At 43.0% G+C, this 18,789-nt stretch overlaps 1 protein-coding gene across 4 annotated transcripts in view; it reads right to left on the minus strand.

Moving 5' to 3' along the window:
* The window catches only part of Tsc22d3 (TSC22 domain family member 3), a 66,372-nt gene that overhangs the window by 22,666 nt on the left and 24,917 nt on the right, over window positions 1-18,789 (minus strand). The gene's annotated exons all lie outside the window — the stretch shown is intronic.

An 18,789-nucleotide genomic window follows, 5' to 3' on the forward strand; every position in this document is an offset into this window, starting at 1 on the left:
CAGCACTGTTTGTAATAGCCAGAACCTGGAAAAAACCGAGATGCCCTTCAATGGAAGAATGGATGAAGAAAGTGTGGAATATATACACATTAGAGTACTACTCAGCAGTAAAAAACAATGACTTCTTGAATTTTGCATACAAATGGACAGAAATAGAAAACACTATCCTGAGTGAGGTAAGCCAGACCCAAAAAGAGGCACATGGGATGTACTCACTCATATCTGGTTTCTAGCCATAAATAAAGGACATTGAGCCTATAATTTGTCATCCTATAGAAGCTAAATAAGAAGGTGAACTCAAAGAAAAACATATAGGCATCCTCCTGAATATTAACCTTCATCAGGCGGTGAAAGGAGACGGAGACAGAGACCCACATTGGAACACTGGACTGAAATCTCAAGGTCCAAATCTGTAGCAGAAGGAGAGAGAGCACGAACAAGGAACTCAGTACCACGAGGGGCGCACCCACACACTGAGACAATGGGGATGTTCTATAGGGAACTCACCAAGGCCAGCTGGCCTGGGTCTGAAAAAGCCTGTGATAAAACCGGACTCTCTGAACATAGCGGACAATGAGGACTACTGAGATCTCAAGAACATGGCAATGGGTTTTTGATCCTACTGCACATACTGGCTTTGTGGGAGCCTAGGCAGTTTGGATGCTCACCTTACTAGACCTGGATGGAGGTGGTGGTCTTTGGACTTCCCACAGGGCAGGGAACCCTGATTGCTCTTTGGGCTGATGAGGGAGGAGGACTTGATCGGGGGAGGGGGAGGGAAATGGGAGGTGGTGGCAGGGAGGAGGCAGAAATCTTTAATAAATAAATAAATTTTAAAAAAGATAGTATCTTAAACAAACAAACAAACAAATAAACAAAACACCAAAAACATACCCACACATCCTAGGCCTGTTTCCTTCCCTCTCTTCTAACTTTTCTCTCTCTTCCAGGGCCTGGACCCTATTTAAGATCATCTGCCCAACCCTCATCCACTTTACCACCTATATTCCTTCAAGCCTTTCTCCACCAAGCAAGAGCTTCTTCCCATGCTCTCTACCTCTCCACTTTGTCTGTGGCCCTGCTTTTCTAGCACTGATCTAAGGCTCTCTCCTTCAAAGCCTTAAAGAGGAAGGGACTCTAGGGGGTAATGACTAGACTAGTCTGGAAAATTAGCTACAAAGGCTTAGCACAATGGGGAACACCCAGCATGTGCTCAAGAAACGCGTCATTGTTTGGTTACATAGGCTGGGGGAGACATTTTGGGAGTCTGCTTTGGTTCCCCTGAAATCTTGCCAGCCATGGACCTTCTTCACCATTACATTCCTGCCTGTCTGTTCTTCCCATCTATCTTCCCCTTCACTTCTCAGCCCAGAGAATGCAGCAGTTTACTTAATTTCCAGGACCTGCATGATACAATGTGATTTCAGTTCTCTAGTCTAGTGTAGCTGAGTTTCTCTGGTGACCTTACCTTTCCTTCAGGGATCTGAGAGGCTGATAAAGTATGAGCACACTCCAGTTTCCTCAGTACAAGCAATCAGCTACCTCTGTATAATCATACTCACAAATCTTTCTCATCTGAAGCAACCTGGACCTCTCACCTAGCATTAAGAGATCCTGGATTTTGGCCTAGGGGTTGGTAGGGGAATGAGTCTCATCACAGCAGAACAGAGACATGACAGTTCTGCACCTATCCAAGGTGATGGGTTTGCAATGGAAAATAATTGGATTGGAAAATAATGGAGAGGGTTGCCCCCACTCTTTTCCTCCCTTGTGAGGACAAAGCCCTTGCTTTTATCTGTGCTCTCTTTGGGCTGCATTTCAACTTTCCTCTCCCCAAAAGGAGGAAATTTGAAGCAAAAGGTCACCTTGCTAGGCCTTGCCAGAAAACTGATGACAGAATGGCAATGCATGGCCTCATTTGATTGTCCCCTAACACCTGTCTCCCAACTTCGAACTTCTTCTGGTGCTTACATGACAGGCAGGTTGGGAGGAGGTAGAACACTCTGGAGAAGCTGCCTGGCAATGCTGGTGTCATAAGGTAATTAAGAAGGTGGTCCTGAGAAAACAGGGCTTGACTGTTGGACCTGTATGACAGAACAGAACTCTAAAGAAAGCAAGGGATGAGATAAGTGGGATATTGGTGAGGTAGGTACTAGACTGTCATATTTACTGCCAGTAATGTTAGTAGTGGTAGTCATAAAAGGATGATGATGATGATTATAGCTACTACTTGAAAGCTTATAATGTACCATTATGCTAAGTGATTTTCATGCATTATTTCATTTATTTATAATAACCCAATGAAAAAACATTATAGATGATAGATAAGGAAGCAGAAGCCTAAGATTACACAGACAGCTTAGGTTTGAAGATCCAGTTAACTGTAGACTCATATTCTTCCCCCTCATCTAGCCCTTATTTCCTGTGCTAGGCTCAGGTTTTGCAAACAAACAAACAAAAAACTCCATCAAGTTCCAGCCTTTGTAGGTTGGCCTTTTAAGGCCTTAAGAGAACAGTTACCTGGAATTGGTTTTTCTTTACTGTTTTTTTTCCCTCTAATAGGCTAACATTTCAGCTTGGGGTTTGTTTAAGAAAACCCAGGTAATGGAATAGGAATAACAAGAATACTTAACAACTTTTGCTCCTGGTTCTGCCATGAAATTGTTACAGGGTTCTTGATAGGTTGAATCAATATCCACATAGACTTTGTCTCTATTGGGATAAAATCTAAGAGTGGACTGATGATATAGCTCACTTGTGGAGTGCTTGCCTACCAAGCATGAAGCCCTGGCTTCAACCACTAGCACTACATAAATGAGATGTGGAAGTGGAAGAATCAGAAAGAAATTTAGGATCATCTTTAGGTACATAGTTGATTTCAAGGCCAACATGGGCTACATGAGATCCTGTCTCAAAAAACCAAAACCAAAACCAAACAACCAACCAAATAAATAAATAAATGAATAAGGAGAATAAAATCCAAGAGTGTAAAATACTTGATGAAGAGTCCTTAATTAAGTTCTGCACTCCCTCACCCTGCCATGGAAGAAAGCCTGACAATTTCAAAGTGTTCCACCTCTCGTGCTTTCCATTTGAGGTTCATTTTTTTGGTGAGTCTGCTGTAGCACTCACCACCCTCTTCAACATTTTATTCTGGAACTCATTTCAGATCTCTATGCCAGGTGGTGGCTCCTTACCAGAATGTCTTTCAACCAGGTCTTCTCTCACTAAACATGTAGTAATAATATCTTTTCCAACAATTCTTTTGACATAACCTTGCCTTGTCGTCCCCCTCCTCCAACTTTAGCATTGAAAATGCCATTTTTTTTAAAAAAAAAAAAAACTCCTGACATAAACGATGATCCACAGTGGCTGGCTGCTTTCTTAAATGCACAATGCTTGCCTTCGACTTACTTGGCATATTCTGGCTTTCTTTATTATGCTTTTTTTTACATATTCAGAGAGATTAAAGGAGCCTTCAAGATCAACTAGATCAATTTTCTCCATTAATGGTAAAGTAATTTAAATTAGGTAGAGAAAATGACTTGCTCAGGGTCTCACAGCTAGATAAAAAAAAAGCCTCTATCCAGGCCTGCCTGATTCTAGAGCCACAGTTCTTTTCTGTTTCCCTTGCCCTATGTGTCAGATGTTAGCCTGCCATCCATCATCAACAGTGCCTCCCATCTCTAAATGTACACCACTGAGCACTGATTTTATTTCTTAAATTTTTGTATGAATATATCTATTTTTTGCCTTAATAACAAAATGGCTTGGTAGTAGAGGACCACAGGCATGAGATACAAAATACAAAACCGTGACATGACTTGCCTATTGTCATATAGCTCATTAGTGATATAATTGAGAACAGAATCCATGGAATTTCCATTCAGGACCACTCCCACTCCACCACAACACCTCTCCTTCTTCCTCAGTTTCCCCTTTTTGTATTGTCCTAGAATTGTTCAATCTGAATCCCTTTCTTTCATTTTCATTCTTTTTTCCTTTCCTGATGCTGTATTTTCTTTTCACAAGCCTATAGGATTTTAGAGATAAGAATAATCTCTTTACCTATTCATTAACAGATTAAAAAACAAAAAAGCAAAACCAACCAAACAAAACAAACAAAAGAACAAAAAACAGACAAAAAGAGGAGAAGCTATCTGCCTAAATTCAGATGGTTAATTGTGTGGCACAGTAGGGACACAAATCCCAGTCACCAATTCAACAAGCCCTGTGCTCTTTCAGACATCCTTCTGCTGCCTCAACATCATTTTTCCTGTTCCTTCACCCTAGAAAAGCCTCCTTTCACTGATAAAAGCTTAGAGCATGTGTGTCTAGGTTCATATGACATCTCTGGGGAAACAGGAAGGAGTAGGGAATGCCCGGAATCACACACATACTATATCCCACCAAGGGAGGCCCAGCTTGGCCTTGCAGAGAGTGGTGACTATCAACTGTGTTGAAATAAAGGCACAGCCTCTGTGATTCTCAGTTTATGGCCTAGACAGTGGTGTCAAGGCCTAAGCTGGCTGCAAAATGAGATCAATTCACTGTCCTCCCAATGGAAAAATCTTGCAAAATCAATAGCACTTAACGTCAAAGGACCTGGAGACCTTTCTTCTGTTTTGTTTTTTCTTTTTTTCTTCCTTTTGGGTCAACCTTTCTCACTGATCATGTGTGGATGTATGGACAGCACAGAAATCTGGCATAAGAAGCTGAAAATTCCAAAATACAGCTCTCAGAGTTCTTTCAGCATGAAGACCAGGGCTACAATGAATTATTAGGAACTGTTAAGATCTTAATCTAAATGTTCCTTATCCCCCCCTCAAGAAGTGGTTCCTAACTCTAAGGCACTTCCTGGCCACTGCATCTGGTTGGAAATAGTAATAATGAGTTTCCCAAAAGCACTAGAAGAGATGCTAAAATCTCAGCTTTGATGTAGCTTTGTCACACTGGGACTTCGAATCACTAACAGAGTCCCAAACCCAGTTAGACACCACCATGGTAGCCTTCCTGTGATGCAAATTGTTACAGTCTCTCAAACTGCAGTGGGTCCTTTGCCCAGACATTCTCCCCTCCATACCATAGGCATATTCTACTTTTTTCTCTATATATACAGAGGGTGGGTACCTACATATTATTTTCTGGCAGGATTCTTCTTCCTGACTTTCCCCCTGAACTGCTCCTGCCATGGAAAGAAGCCTGTCTGCCTGGTATGTGTAGCAATAGATGAAACCTTTCTTTTTTTCTTTTCTTTCTTTCTTTCTTTCTTTCTTTCTTTCTTTCTTTCTTTCTTTCTTTCTTTTTTTTTTTTGGATTTTTGGAGACAGGATTTCTCCGTAGCTTTTGGTTCCTGTCCTGGAACTAGCTCTTGTAGACCAGGCTGGCCTCGAACTCACAGAGATCCGCCTGCCTCTGCCTCCCGAGTGCTGGGATTAAAGGCGTGCGCCACCACCGCCCGACTAGATGAAACCTTTCTATATGAGAATATTATGCATTTATTTTAGACTGTATTCACTTGACAAATATGTGTTGAGCACTGTCTGAGTGTCAGACACTGGTAGCTTCTGTCAACTATGTTTTGTGCAATTGAATACTAGAGCACCCCATGAGTTCATCACTGCTGAACACCCACAGGACTTGACAAATAGCATATGTTACATGAGAGGAAACTCGAGATGAGATGCAAAATGGTCCCTAAGACTAAGTATGTGCCTTGCTATGGATGGATCCCTGAGTTTTGAGACAGAGGCAGCTGAAGTGGTGAGGCCGGAGATACTCCTTTTATATAAACTCTTGTCCCAGAGAAGCTGTTGTGTGTGGTTGTGAGGTACAGAAGTTAGGACAATATCAAAGATTTGCAAAGCTAAAGAACAACTGTCCCCTCTGCCCTAAGTTCTGACAGCGTGGATCTCTGCTGACTTCCAAAGAAAACCTAAGAACAAGCAATTGGAAAGAAATTACTCTATCTTTTCTGATATAGCCTCTGGCACTTGAGCCTGGCTGTGTTAGTGGTCAAAATTCATCCAAGATACTTAAAGGTAATTAGGTAGCTGGATAAAACTTCCTGATTAAATACCCAATCTCTACCTCTCAGATGTATGAACAAGATTTTGTAGCTCATTTTCTCTTAGGCAAAGCCTTGGCCCTGTGCCTATTCCCCTAACCCTGCCCTCTGGGTGATCTTGCTCAAGGACACCAAGGGAGTTGATGGCAAAAGCTGGGAGCACAGCCCAGGCTTTCTGGATCCTGGCCTAGCACTGTTGCCACCAGACCCCACTGTTGCTCTCTTTTCTCTCTTGCCCTTTATGCCCAGTCTGCACCCCCTGGAGGCACATATCCCACATCCCATAAGCTTTCACTGGGTGAGATATTTCTGCCCCAACACCAGTCAGCAGTCCAGCTCTATGGGGCATAGGGAGTTTGTCTGGCTGCTACCATGCCATGGAGTCATGCCTGGGATAGGATGGAGAAGGACCAGCCACATTGCTAGTCTAAGACAGGCAGATCTGGATATTTAAGGAAGTTATTTTTATCTGGGGCCCTAAGTGTGGTCCCTGAGCTTAGCTTCCCAGAGCCAGGGCCAGGTCCCTGTGGGTACCCTACTCCCAGCCTTGTTGCTATGACACATGGCTCTACAAGTGCTGAGTGGCATTGTTGGGGCCGGATGCAAACAGCACGCAGCAGGGTCTAGCTGTGAGCCAGTTGGCCAGCTGACATTTCAGGGTCCAAAGAGCTTGTGTGTACTGGACAAGCTGCTTATTGTGGTGTTGGCACTGTCCAGCCCTTCAGACAGCAACAAATGCTCTCAAACTAGGAAAGAAAAGGAAACAAGAAATCAGTGGTAGCCAAGGCAGACCTAAACTCTCTCGCCTCTTGCCACTTGCTCCCCACAGCTGAGACACTTCTGGTGCCAACCATTGGAAGTACTCTTAGAGGTAATTGAAGGAGTCAAGCCCCTCAAACATCCATTTGTGAAGAACTGGATGACAAATCTTGTCCGTGCTGTCAGCCTCCTTCTGACTGTCCAGCACTATAGAAACCACTGCTAATAGCATGTTGAACAATTTATAGTTGGGTTTGGACAAGAAATCTTGCTGTCATAAAGTTTACCATGCAGAGGAATAGGCACTCCAAGGTTGTGTACACACATTCACTACACACCCTCAAGTAGAGAGTAATAACTAGGCTGTGATAGCGGTAGTAGTCCTTTAGAGTCCTAGTCTGGTACTTTTAGATGTATTTAAGCTTGAGAATATGCTGGGAAATATGTGGCAAGGGGCGTGTATTATTAGCACACAGGGCAGGATGGAAAGATAAAACAGATGTGACCCCAAATGAGGGAAGAAAGGAAGTCAGATTAGAGATGTTGCATGGAAGGCATAACTTCCCAGAAGATATTTTGCCCCTAACTCAGGAACTAGTCTATGTGACCCAAGGGGAAATTACTTGGGATATACATAATCAGGCAGGTGTTGAACTGTGCTTTAGACCCTTGTTTACTCCTTGCTCCATTCAAGATTGTAAGGCCAAACAAACAGAATTGCTGAAAGTTCTTCAGAGTGTCTCTTGCCAGGGTCTCTGGTTTTTCATAAAGTCAGTTCTATCAGCCCATCTGTGTGGGACAAACACCCTTTACCATCACAGAAATATTGAGGAACAGTATTAAAAAATCATCAGCTAATGATCATTGAGTGCTTACTTTCTGCTGAATAATATGCAAAGCACTTCACACACAATATACATGTAAGCACAATCAGACTTCCCCAAAGTCATGGGGTTAGTATTATCGGTACCATTTTCACACAGAGAAAAGCTGAGGCTCAGAGAAGCAAGCTAGTGAAGAACTAACTCAAAGAAGAGACTAAGGATTCAGGTCTAGCCCTAAAGTGCATGCTCATGCTTTAGAGCCATTTGTGATTGAGCATAAGAGTGCTCTCATTTGTAGAAGAAGCTTCACGGAAGGAGGAAGTGAAGACTGAGAACCAAGAGTCAAGATCTTGGCCCAGGTAGAAGAACCACAATGTTAAGTGAAAGACAGGGATGATGGGCAGCAGAACACCTATGAGATGCCAGAGGTAAGATCATCTACATTTTTTGTTCATCAGTACTCAGTAAAATTCATCTAAAGAACAAAGAAGCCCAACATGGTAACTTTAGGAAATACACACAGAACAAGTTATCGATTCCCACTGAATTAGATCCAAGCTTTAAAGTGAATTTCTCCGGCATTTAGGTCATCAGTTGCTTAAGTAGGCAACCACTGGGGACACTAGAGATACATAACAGGGATCTTGCTCTTGAGGTGTTTCCAAGTTTCTAGGGTGGGTATCAGGTTTTTCTTGAGCCATTTCCAGGGTCAGTTGAGGCAAGAGGTGCCTGTTGTGTGATCAGAGAATCGAATGAATACTCAAGGCCTCCCTGAAGATGTGGCTGTTGCCTTGAGTGCATAGAGATCAGTACTAACTTTGAACTTAGCAGCCCCAGTAGATTTCATTTTCATGAAGTTGTTTCCACATATGCATGTAATGTATAACTTTTGGTGCTAACCACTTCAGCTGAAAAATCAGAAATCTGAAGAGGATGCAGGTTGGGAAAAGAAGCAAAGCCACAGGTGTTCTGCCACTTCCAGAAAAAGAACACCTTTCTTCTGAGCTCTCCCTCTGCCCAACATTGTTGTTTCTTTTCTCAATTGGAAGCCTAAAGTTCAGAGAAGTGAATCCCAGTAATTAACTAATTAATTAATATAGATGATAAAGTTGCTGAGGTTGCTGGAAAACACCCTGTTGCTGCCAGCACACCATCTGGCTAGGCACCTACCTCCCACTGTGAGTTGACAGGGAGGCACTGGATTGTATCTCCCCAAGACTCTAGGTGTAGTAAAGAGCTCCTATGGTGCACACCTATTGCTCAATTCCTGGAGACCAGCTTTTGTCCCTCTCAAGACAGCCTCTTCCAGACAGCTGTGGTTGTGATCTGCTTAGTTACTTAGCATGAAGATTTCTCTATGGTCCAAGGATGTTTGTATATGGCCTTTCCCAATGCAAAGTGCAAGGCTGTAAAAGATGGATAGATGGAGATAGGAAAAGAATGGAAAGAAGGAGACCAAGAGGCACACACAGCTGGCAGAAGCCCATCTCCAGCTGTTGGGCAGGCTGTTTCCTTTGATAAAGCACTTGGCAGTACTCCTAGTTCTGTAGTTTCTGGCCTGCGAAAGCACACCCGGAGCACGAGCCTGCCTGTGGGAGGACTTCAGCCTTTCTTTGTTTTCTTTTCTTTCTTCCTTACTTTGCCCCCAAGTATTAGAAAATGTTCCTTCCCTCCCAAGGAACTTGTCCTTCCCTCACACCTGTCCAAAGTGAAACTCTACCTGCAGTTGATGTTGCCTGGGTCATTGGCATCTTCACAGAAAAATGGTGTGATGGTTCAGGGTCTGGGATGAGTATGCAATGAGGCCTCTGTATATATTTATTGGCATATGTATTTAAGTGTGTGCATGTGTACATATAGTAGGAAAGTGTTTGTAAATAAGACTGTATTTGTCTGGGAGGTTGTGCTTATTTGTTGTAGAGGACACTGCTTTCTGTGTGGCACATTATCACGGTTCTCCCTGCCTAGTTTCTTCCCAGTTTACTAATGCTTCCCTCAAAAGGACTATGAAATAGGGGGCAATCCTAGTGTCACTACATGATCTTCCCTTCCTTCAACTCCCAGTCCAGCTTTATGAAGGCCTTTCTTTTTCTTCTCCTCAGCTCCCCAAACTGAAAACCCAGGCTGGAAGGCCTGAATTCAAGGTCCCTTGGAGAAAACAAAGTGTATAATGTTGCACAGCCCCTGCCCACTCTCATTTATAGCCTACTGGCAGCACTCTTCCCCAGGCCCATAGTTTGGTTCCCTCAGGGCCTCCATGCAACTTTCCCAGATTCTTGTCACGAATCTGATCCCATCCTGGGATCATTCTGGGATCTTCATATCTTCTAGAGAAATCCTCACTTATCAGGAACCCTGAAAACTGCTCCTGTTCCCAAATGTAGCTGACTCCACAATGCTGTCTGCCTGGCCATCAGGGATTTCAGGTCACCTCACAGGTCAGTGGCAATGATTCTGAGATAAGGGGCTCTGCTCTGGCAGCTGCTCCCAGCACAGGTAATAGTATTTTTTTTTTTTACCAGCCCATGCTCCCAGAGTAGCCCTGAACCACTGACCTGGTGGACCTGCTGCCCTACCTCACCCACTTGCATCCAGAGTGGCCCTTGGTCCTTAGAAATGGGGAAAAACAGTTAGGAAGAAGCAAACATGACATAAAATAAACCCAGCCTGGGAACTTAGCTCCAGCTTCCAAACTGGAAGTTCTCAAATATCCTTTGCTCCTCCCCGAAATGTTTACCTCATGAAAACCAAAAGGACATGTAAACAAACAGGACAGATGTCAGAGCCAGAAGGCCACCTTAGGGATAATGTGATCCAGCATTTGCATTTTCCATATGGGGAGACTGAGGCCCACAGTGGCAACGAGATTTCTGCTAGTTATCAGAAAAGCTGGAAGAAGATATACCAACTCAAGAATATGTAGGAATCTAGGACCCAGAAGCACTAGACCCATCTATAAATTTTAAGTGGACAGTGCAACTTAGTGTGAACTGAAGCTAGCCAGAATGGTATTGTGAGGCTGGAGTATTCTAGACCCCTTTGTTTGTCAATTGGCATGCTTGGTAACACTGTTGGGTCAGATGAGAAGCATATTTGGGTCTCAAAAATCAAACCTGAATGGTAACAAACTTCCTTTTTTTTCCATCCTTTTTAGACTATTCGTTCTATCCAGGGCTCATGCTCTGGAAGGAGGTAGGTGGCCAGACCTGTTTTTTTTTCCATTGGTTGGGTAGGGGCAATGTGGAACAAATAAAGTTATGTAACATTTAAGTGTTTTTTGGGTATTCAGACCCAATTTGTGCATTCCTACCTTCCATATACTCTAGTTGAAGCCTGTGTGTCTATCTGAAATGGAGCCTAGAAGAGGAAAAAGGTAGGTGGAACTACCTCCTAGCTCTAGGGTGATGAGCTGTTGGGAATTTTCTAAACTTTGAGCAAGTTCTGTGGTCAGATTATAGGCAGACAGAAAGGTTCATAATGTTGACTCCAGTGTGCCTAGACCAACATTATAATCAAACAGGTCTGTGCACAAGCTATGAGCAGGGACTGAAGCAGAGTTCATTCCCTGCCCTGTCCTCTATGTTATGACCAACTTTCTACTCTTGTAAGTAGCCATTCCTTCATTGTGACCAGTGGAAAATAGTACACATTGCATTCTGAGGTAAGGTAATCTAGATATCTCCTAGAAGTTCTGTAAAAATAAAGAACTCAGCACGGAAGATAATCATGCCTACAACTCTGAACACTTAAACACATACATAGAACATACCCTATAGGAGGTTCAGTGGTACACATGTACCAGACAGTCTTACACACATGATGATCTTCATCAAGACTGTAGACAGTATCTGTCACCTAATTTCACCTGGCGCCAGAGACATCATTTTGGTTTGCACTATTTTGTATCCACGGACAAATATATTCTTGTTATTGTTCCTGAGAGGTTTCTCTGTGGATCTTATCTTCCCAACCTAATCTGAAGCTCCTGAAAGGTGGGAGGCAAACCTTCTGTAGTTTTCTCCCCTCCCCCACCTCTTGTGGCACCCAGTACAGTGACATGGATTAGAGGATGGTCTCAATAGTGATTGTTCAGCTCGTCAACAACTGGGGAGGCCAGTATAATTTCTGAATTCATCTGTAAGTGTGTCCAGTGATGACAGAAATCTGCAGCTGGATGTATCCCTTGTAGCAAAGAATGAGCTATTCTTGACACGGCAAGCCAGCATTTCAGTTGACTTAACCAGTCCCTCCCCATGTCATCTTCATGAAATAACAAGCAATTGGGACAAGGGTAAAGCACCTCACACCAGGCAGCCTTTAAGCGCAGGAGCTGGTGGATCCATTCCACTCCCTACCATATTCTACTCTATTGCATCTATCTCTTGGACAACAGAGTTTTAGGTTTACTTTCTAGCAGTTGTAGTTCCTTTGAATCTATCCATGTAACTGTATTGGCTGTAGAGTGAGTTACAGATATACTCTTTTTTGAATTAACATATGAGACTGGTTTTGATGACCCTACATATAAAAGCTGAGTATTTAGGAATGCTTTTCCTAAAACAGTCTTCAAAGGAGAGCTGAGTTTTACTTATAGCCTGCTTCAAAAGCAGGAGAGTAAAACAGATTAAATGGATAGACATTTTTAGTTTCAAACAGGAAAAATCTAAGAGTAGTCTAAAGACCCATATTATAACTAAAGACAGGTTTATTTTACTATCTCTAAAGACAGAACTACTCTCTATTAACCAAACCGTTAATTAGGGTCATGTTTGCACTTCAATTGCCACGTCCAAACATTTATTTATCTAAACCCAGGTCACTCTAGTTTATTACAGTTATAGCCACTGGTGAGATAATGTGCTTAGATTTCACAAGTATGTGTGAATTGCCTACCTCAGCTTTTATTTTCATGGAATGGAGAGTTCTCCTGAAAGTACGGGTCAGACTAAAGATAATAAATGATTTTCCTTCTCAATAGAACTAAAAACAAGGTTTTAACTAATTCACCAAAACTCAAGGATTGAATATCTATATTACATTTCTTGACAATGTTAGTCGGTCCAAGGGTGACCCACAGGATTTCAATTGATCCAAGAACAATCTTTAGGCAGACATTTCATTGGCTTGGAGCTTGTTTCTCAATCATTGAATGCTGTCTTTCTTACTGGTTGACTCACCCCCACTTAGTTAGAAGACTAGGGGTAAAAACAGAAATGTGGGAGGGAGAAACTTCATGACAGGAAACATTTCCCTAAGAAAAAAGAAGTAGAGAAAGGAGGCCTAGGGCTGTGTTATAGAAAAAGGAAGAGGAGCCAAGGTAGTTCTCCTCAAAGTAGAAGACTTGATGATTGTTCAGCAGACATACATAACCTCACTGAGCACGCGCGCGCGCGCGCGCGCGCGCACACACACACGGCTTATGCATATACCCACATAGGAAGACACACATACCTTCTTCACATATGCCCTTGTCACCATGACTCTTGAGTTCCATATTAAAAAAGAGACTCAGGTAGAGTTACAGAAGTCACACACATAGGAACATCAATCTTACTAGGTGCTAACCTTCCAGCTGTCTTTTATCAAACATAAGTACTCTGAACACTTAAATAAACCTACCACCTGTTATTCTGCACCTTTTATGCATATAATATAAACAGACTCTTTATATACATCTAAATTACTACCAAAGCCACTCCCACAAATTCAAATTCTCACAATCACACATACACACACAAGCACACACACGCATGCACACACACAAAATCCTCTTCCGACGAAGCCTAAAAGAGTCTGTGTTAAATTCTTAGTGCTTTCATCTTTGATGAATAATATTTAAAACAACGACTCGATGCTAGGTGAAATGAAGAAGTATTTTTCCTGATAGTTTGTTAGCATGGTGGAAAAGTCCATCAAGGACATTTGAAATCCCTCATAGAGTTCACTCCCTTGGCCTATAGACAAGACATCAGTGGTAACCTTTAGAGACTGCCAAAAGCTTCTAAGATTCTCTTGGTCCTGCTATGCTAGCTGACCTTTGCAAGGAATCCTGGGTATTTTGAACTAGGAACATTTAGTATAAAACAAAACAAAACAAAAACAGAAATCTTTCCCTGACATTTAAGAACAATATCAAACTGCCTGACAAAACTAGCCTGGCAGGCCTGGCCTATGGCAAACCAGTGATGAAGGAAGAACTGATTTTAAATCTCTCTGGCCCTATATGTCACTTGGAGATTGCTCACTTCTCTCTCCTCATACATGCACTCAGGCCTTATTTTGTTCTCTGCCAAGCATAGTCTGATCTGGCCAAAGAAGCCTAGAACTAGGAAAAATGCATTTGGATTCAAATACAAGAAAATCACAAGCTAGTCTAGAGGGATCAGTGAGTTTATGCAACCCAGACAATGTAGTACAACATCTAAGTGGTGGGCACTGTGATCCATAAAGTGTAGTCAGCATAGGAAATCAAGACTCCAGTGAGTCCCCCCTCCCCAAGTTCCATCAGTCTGTCTGTTAAAAAGTTCAACTGTGCTTCTGCTGAAAAGCAATCAGATCTGTTATTGACACTGTTTCATTCTGAATAGCACAGAAGACTAAAGGCTTTCCTTACTTAGTTCATTAGTTAGCTAACAAGCAGTTTTCAAGCACCTACTGTGCATGGATCACTGTCCCAGACACTCGGCTGTTGCTGTTGCCGCTCCTGCTATTGAATTTCTGAATACAGACTGTTGCCAGACATCCAATTTTCTGAGTGCTTGCTCTGACAGGGAACAATGACTAATGAACCAAACATCAGGGAGGGCCCTCTGATCTCCAGCACAGAACATGTCCATAAAGGCAGAGCCTAATTTGTTCAGCAAGCAGCTGCCAATTCTTCTGGGATCTTAATTACCTGGAGCAGTTTATATGGGTGAATCCCCTTGGGAGAGAAACCCTGAACCCTGTCTTTCTCACACCCTGCCATACCCCAGGCCCTATAAATGGCTTTAACCCCAGTTAGTGCATATGTGTACAAGGTCCAGGCTACAACAATTCACCAGAAAAGTATTCCCAACACAGTTCACAGTCTTTCTTCATACTCCTACACACACACACACACACACACACACACACACACACTTCAACATATTTTGCTCACCTTCTTTGTGTGACTTTGAGTAAATTTGTTTGTCTCTGGGATTTCTGTTTCCTCTCTTGGAAAAATGAGTGGATGGACCTTTCCAGTACTTGACTATGGCTCCAGGAGTTTCAAGAAAGTCATGTGACAAAAATCAGCTTTTTTGGAGCAGAATTGAGACAAGGTGAGACAATGGCTCACTAACTCCCATCACGAAGAAGGGATGTCTCTGCCTCTTAACGTGGGCCAATCCCAAAGTTCTACACTGCTTTTGATTCCCAAGCAGGGATGGTGGATCTGGAGTACTGTTGATTTTTCATCCCTTCTGCCTCATCTCTCTTCTTTGCCATTCCTTTCATAACCCTTGTTCCAACTCTTGTTCCCTTTATCTAGCCCTTCATCTTATCCTGACTAGTTCTTCAGCGCTCTTCAATAAGGTCAGTCGATTAAATATCTCAAGCCTCCCAGTATGTAAAATATAAATAATAGCTCCTACCCTGGCAGCACTCACAGGCCTTCTAGAGGAGCAAATAAGATAAAGCCTGTGAAAGTACTTTGGAAATTGTCAAGTACTATGCAAATATGAGAGATTATTATTAATCATGGGTGGGGAGGCAGTTACATGAAGTGGGAAGCACTTTAACTGGGTGAAGGAACTGGCATTTCTAGCAAGCCTGAGCCACTGATCACATCTTAGGGACCATTATTTGATTAGTACTATATCCCTTTCACCGTCTGCTAGCAGAGTTTAGACTCAGAGGGAAGGCAAGGCATAGGTTAAGTTTGACATGAAGAAAGGCCTAGAGCAATAATTTTAAAAAGTAAACCTCTTTTTTCAAACATAGACTCATATGCAAAGCCCTATTTATAAAATAGACAAAAGCAGGACTACTTGGATTGGAGCTAGGGGGAGGGGTAAGTGGCCTCAATGGTTAGACCAACTTGTCCCTGAGATCCCTCCAGTGGATCCCTATGCCTCAGGTTCCAAAAGAGTATTCCTGCCAATTGACAGTGTAGAGCAGGAACCATTGATTAACACATGGTTCTTCCAGGCCTTCAGGCTGAGTATTGTAGGAGTTGGAGGACAGGACACGGGGAAGATGGGTGAGAGAATCCTACAGAAAGGTAGAGCTGAGTTTAGTCAGCAGCTTTTTCTACATCCCAATCATAAATTTTCAATCATTCTAGAGAACAGAACTACTGCTTTGGAAATCCATGCAAAAAGTCTATTAACAATGTAGACCTCCAAATGGATTTTTTTAAAAAAGCGAGAGCCCAGGTGAATAAGAGTTGCATATATGTTTTCTAGGATAAATTTATTGAAGAAGCAGCTTCCAACTTGTGGAACCACAAATGAACAAGCCTGCCTTGGTGAGGACGAAAAGACCAAGAGAATATCTTTAGGTGGGCTCAGTGGTCAGGCAGGCAGATAAGTGCAACCAGCCCTAGGAACTGAGCCAAAGAGGAGTGGTAGAAGCACCAAAGTAATATATTGAACAAAACTGCAAACCCAGTGTTATAGGCAAGGAAATTGGGTCAAAACAGGATGGGGGCCCAGAAACAGGAGACACAGAACAAATTTAGAGACCTGGAAAGTGGGGGTGGGGAAACCGAGAACAGCTTCCTCCTAGAATGCTTGCTCCATTTTCCCACCCTCCCCACCCAAACAGGCTCAGCAACAGGGCATATCTGACTGACTAGGCAGAAACTGATCAGATACTGCAGGAACAAGTTAGAGGCTCTAAGAAGGATAGGGGTATGTGTGTGTGCCCAAGATGTTCACACAGTTAGAAGACTGGTAGTGGCTGATTCCCCAAGGCAGATAGATGGAAGAGTGTCAGAGATTTTGGTGAAATCACTAAACCTAGGGAAGGATATAATAATCATTTAAAAATCACCTTAAAGTAAATTATGCTGGCATTCTAGAAACATCCGGTGCTGGCATTTCTACATTATTAAAGCTGTTTGCAAAGGCCCAACATCTTTCTCTAGGAGATTCTTATTCCACATGTGTCTTCCCCTGATTCCTTTTCCACATGTGGTGGCCTAGAGCTGCTTCTCAAATTACCCTGAGGTAGCTGCTACAGAGACACATTTGCTGTGCCAGGGTTGAGCAGGAAATGGGTAACCCAGAGTAAAGGATCAGCAGCAAAAACCATTTGAGCTTGAAGGAAACAAGAACATTTGGAATTCCGGTGTGCTTGGGCGGAGGGAAGAGGTCATTATGTTGACCCAGACAGTCTTTGTCCCTGCTCTTCTAGAAGAACCAGTGGGACTATCTCAGAAAATGAGTTGGATGAGAGACTCACTTGGCTAGGGGTTACTTCCCCTGCGTAAGCTCTGTGAGCACAGACATTGAGAAGGAGGTGGAGAGAAAGAGGCTCTCCAGAGGGGCCTAAAAGGGAATAGAACTCAAAGAGGAAAGAAGAGCAAATGAGCCAAAAATAGCTTTGTAGCAGACCCTTCTGAAGGACTATAACCCTTATTATAAGTAAGTGGTAAGAGCTCCTCCCTCAAACAAAGATGGGTTTGTCATTTTAAGTAACTGCCTCACACTTGAATTCTCAGATATTTAAAAAGTCAACTAAGACAGGTACGCTGGGAAGAAGAGTTGCAGTTTCTTGTCTGCATCTCTTATAAGTGCCTGCCTGACTGGTGGGAAGATGGACTAGAGACTGAAGCAGAATTTTGCAGGCTTAAGTGAGGAGTTTATCTAGTCAAAATTTTCCAGCTTCTTCTGCTATAGCAAACCACTATGGCTATGTAAGACCATGGCCAGGGATGACCTCACACACAAATGGGGAGGGTGACTTCCTGCATAGTTTGAGAGGATATAGATTGGACAATGTCCCCAAAAGCTCAGTTTACCTGCCCCCACTGAGCCTGCATTGCTTACTTGGCTTATTCCCTTTGAAGAGCTAGGCTTAATAGAACTGGGACCTGCATAGGACAGCATGTTTGCTCTTTACAGTTTACCTGGCATCAATATATCACATGAATTTTGGCAGACAGCAAGAGGTTGAAAGCCATGGATGGTTAAGAGGCCAGGAGATCAGAGAAGTTCTATAACATAAGACATAATCCTATTGTTGACAACTCTGAGCAGCTGCTGATTGTGTGATGAATAATTTGCTAGAAGGAAAAATGGGGGGGTGATCCCACATCATTTGCTGATTTTTGAGAATGAAAATGTGTTCTGCCAGGCAGTGGTGGCTCACACTTTTAATCCCAGCACTCAGGAGGCAGAGGCAGGCAGATCTCTGTAAGTTCTAGGCCAGTCTGGTCTACAAGAGAGTGAAAATGTTTTCTATATAGCATCAAAGAGGCGAAATCTCCTTTAACGCTGAGGAATTTTCCCTCATATCATGTTCCTTCATCTCTTCCCACATAGTATAGGGAACATGTGCTGCAAAGAAGGAAGTAGGTCAGGAGTCTGAGTGGTACCTATTTTCCTTACTGAGATTCAAGGCTTGTCAAGGCTCACCTCATGCTTCTTGAGAGCAGGAAATGCCAACAGTCATTAGGAAAGAAAGAATAAGGCAGAGTTAAACAAATAGCTGCACCTAGAGGTCTGGGATTTCTCTAGTCTGTCTTAGCAAGTGCTGGGCTGAGCTGTGGGCAGAGTGGATGTTTCCCAAGATAGCTGAATACAACTTTTCAGCTGGGACTCCTTTGCATTGGGGATGTTACAAGCCATCAGGGAGGATAAGAGCACTAAAGATGAGTTCTGCTGCCCAGCTTAGATTCCCATGGACACCACTAATGCCTAATGAGGTTGCCAAGGGAGCCAGTCTGGCAGGCTCACAGCAGGGGAAGATATGTAAAGCAAAGACTTAGTCCCAGGCTCAGCAGAGAGCCCAAAGCAATGATATGCATGGCTGGTGAAAATGCAGAAACCAATTCACAAAGACAGCAAGAATTAAGACTAGATAGAGTCCAACTGAGCGACTGGCTTGTTTCTGTAGGCTGTGGGGATTGTCAGGACCCCATTAGTTGCCATTAGTGCCAGCCATGGTGAC

The sequence above is a fragment of the Microtus pennsylvanicus genome, chromosome X (genome assembly GCF_037038515.1).
Source record: "Microtus pennsylvanicus isolate mMicPen1 chromosome X, mMicPen1.hap1, whole genome shotgun sequence".
NCBI classification, from domain to species: domain Eukaryota; kingdom Metazoa; phylum Chordata; class Mammalia; order Rodentia; family Cricetidae; genus Microtus; species Microtus pennsylvanicus.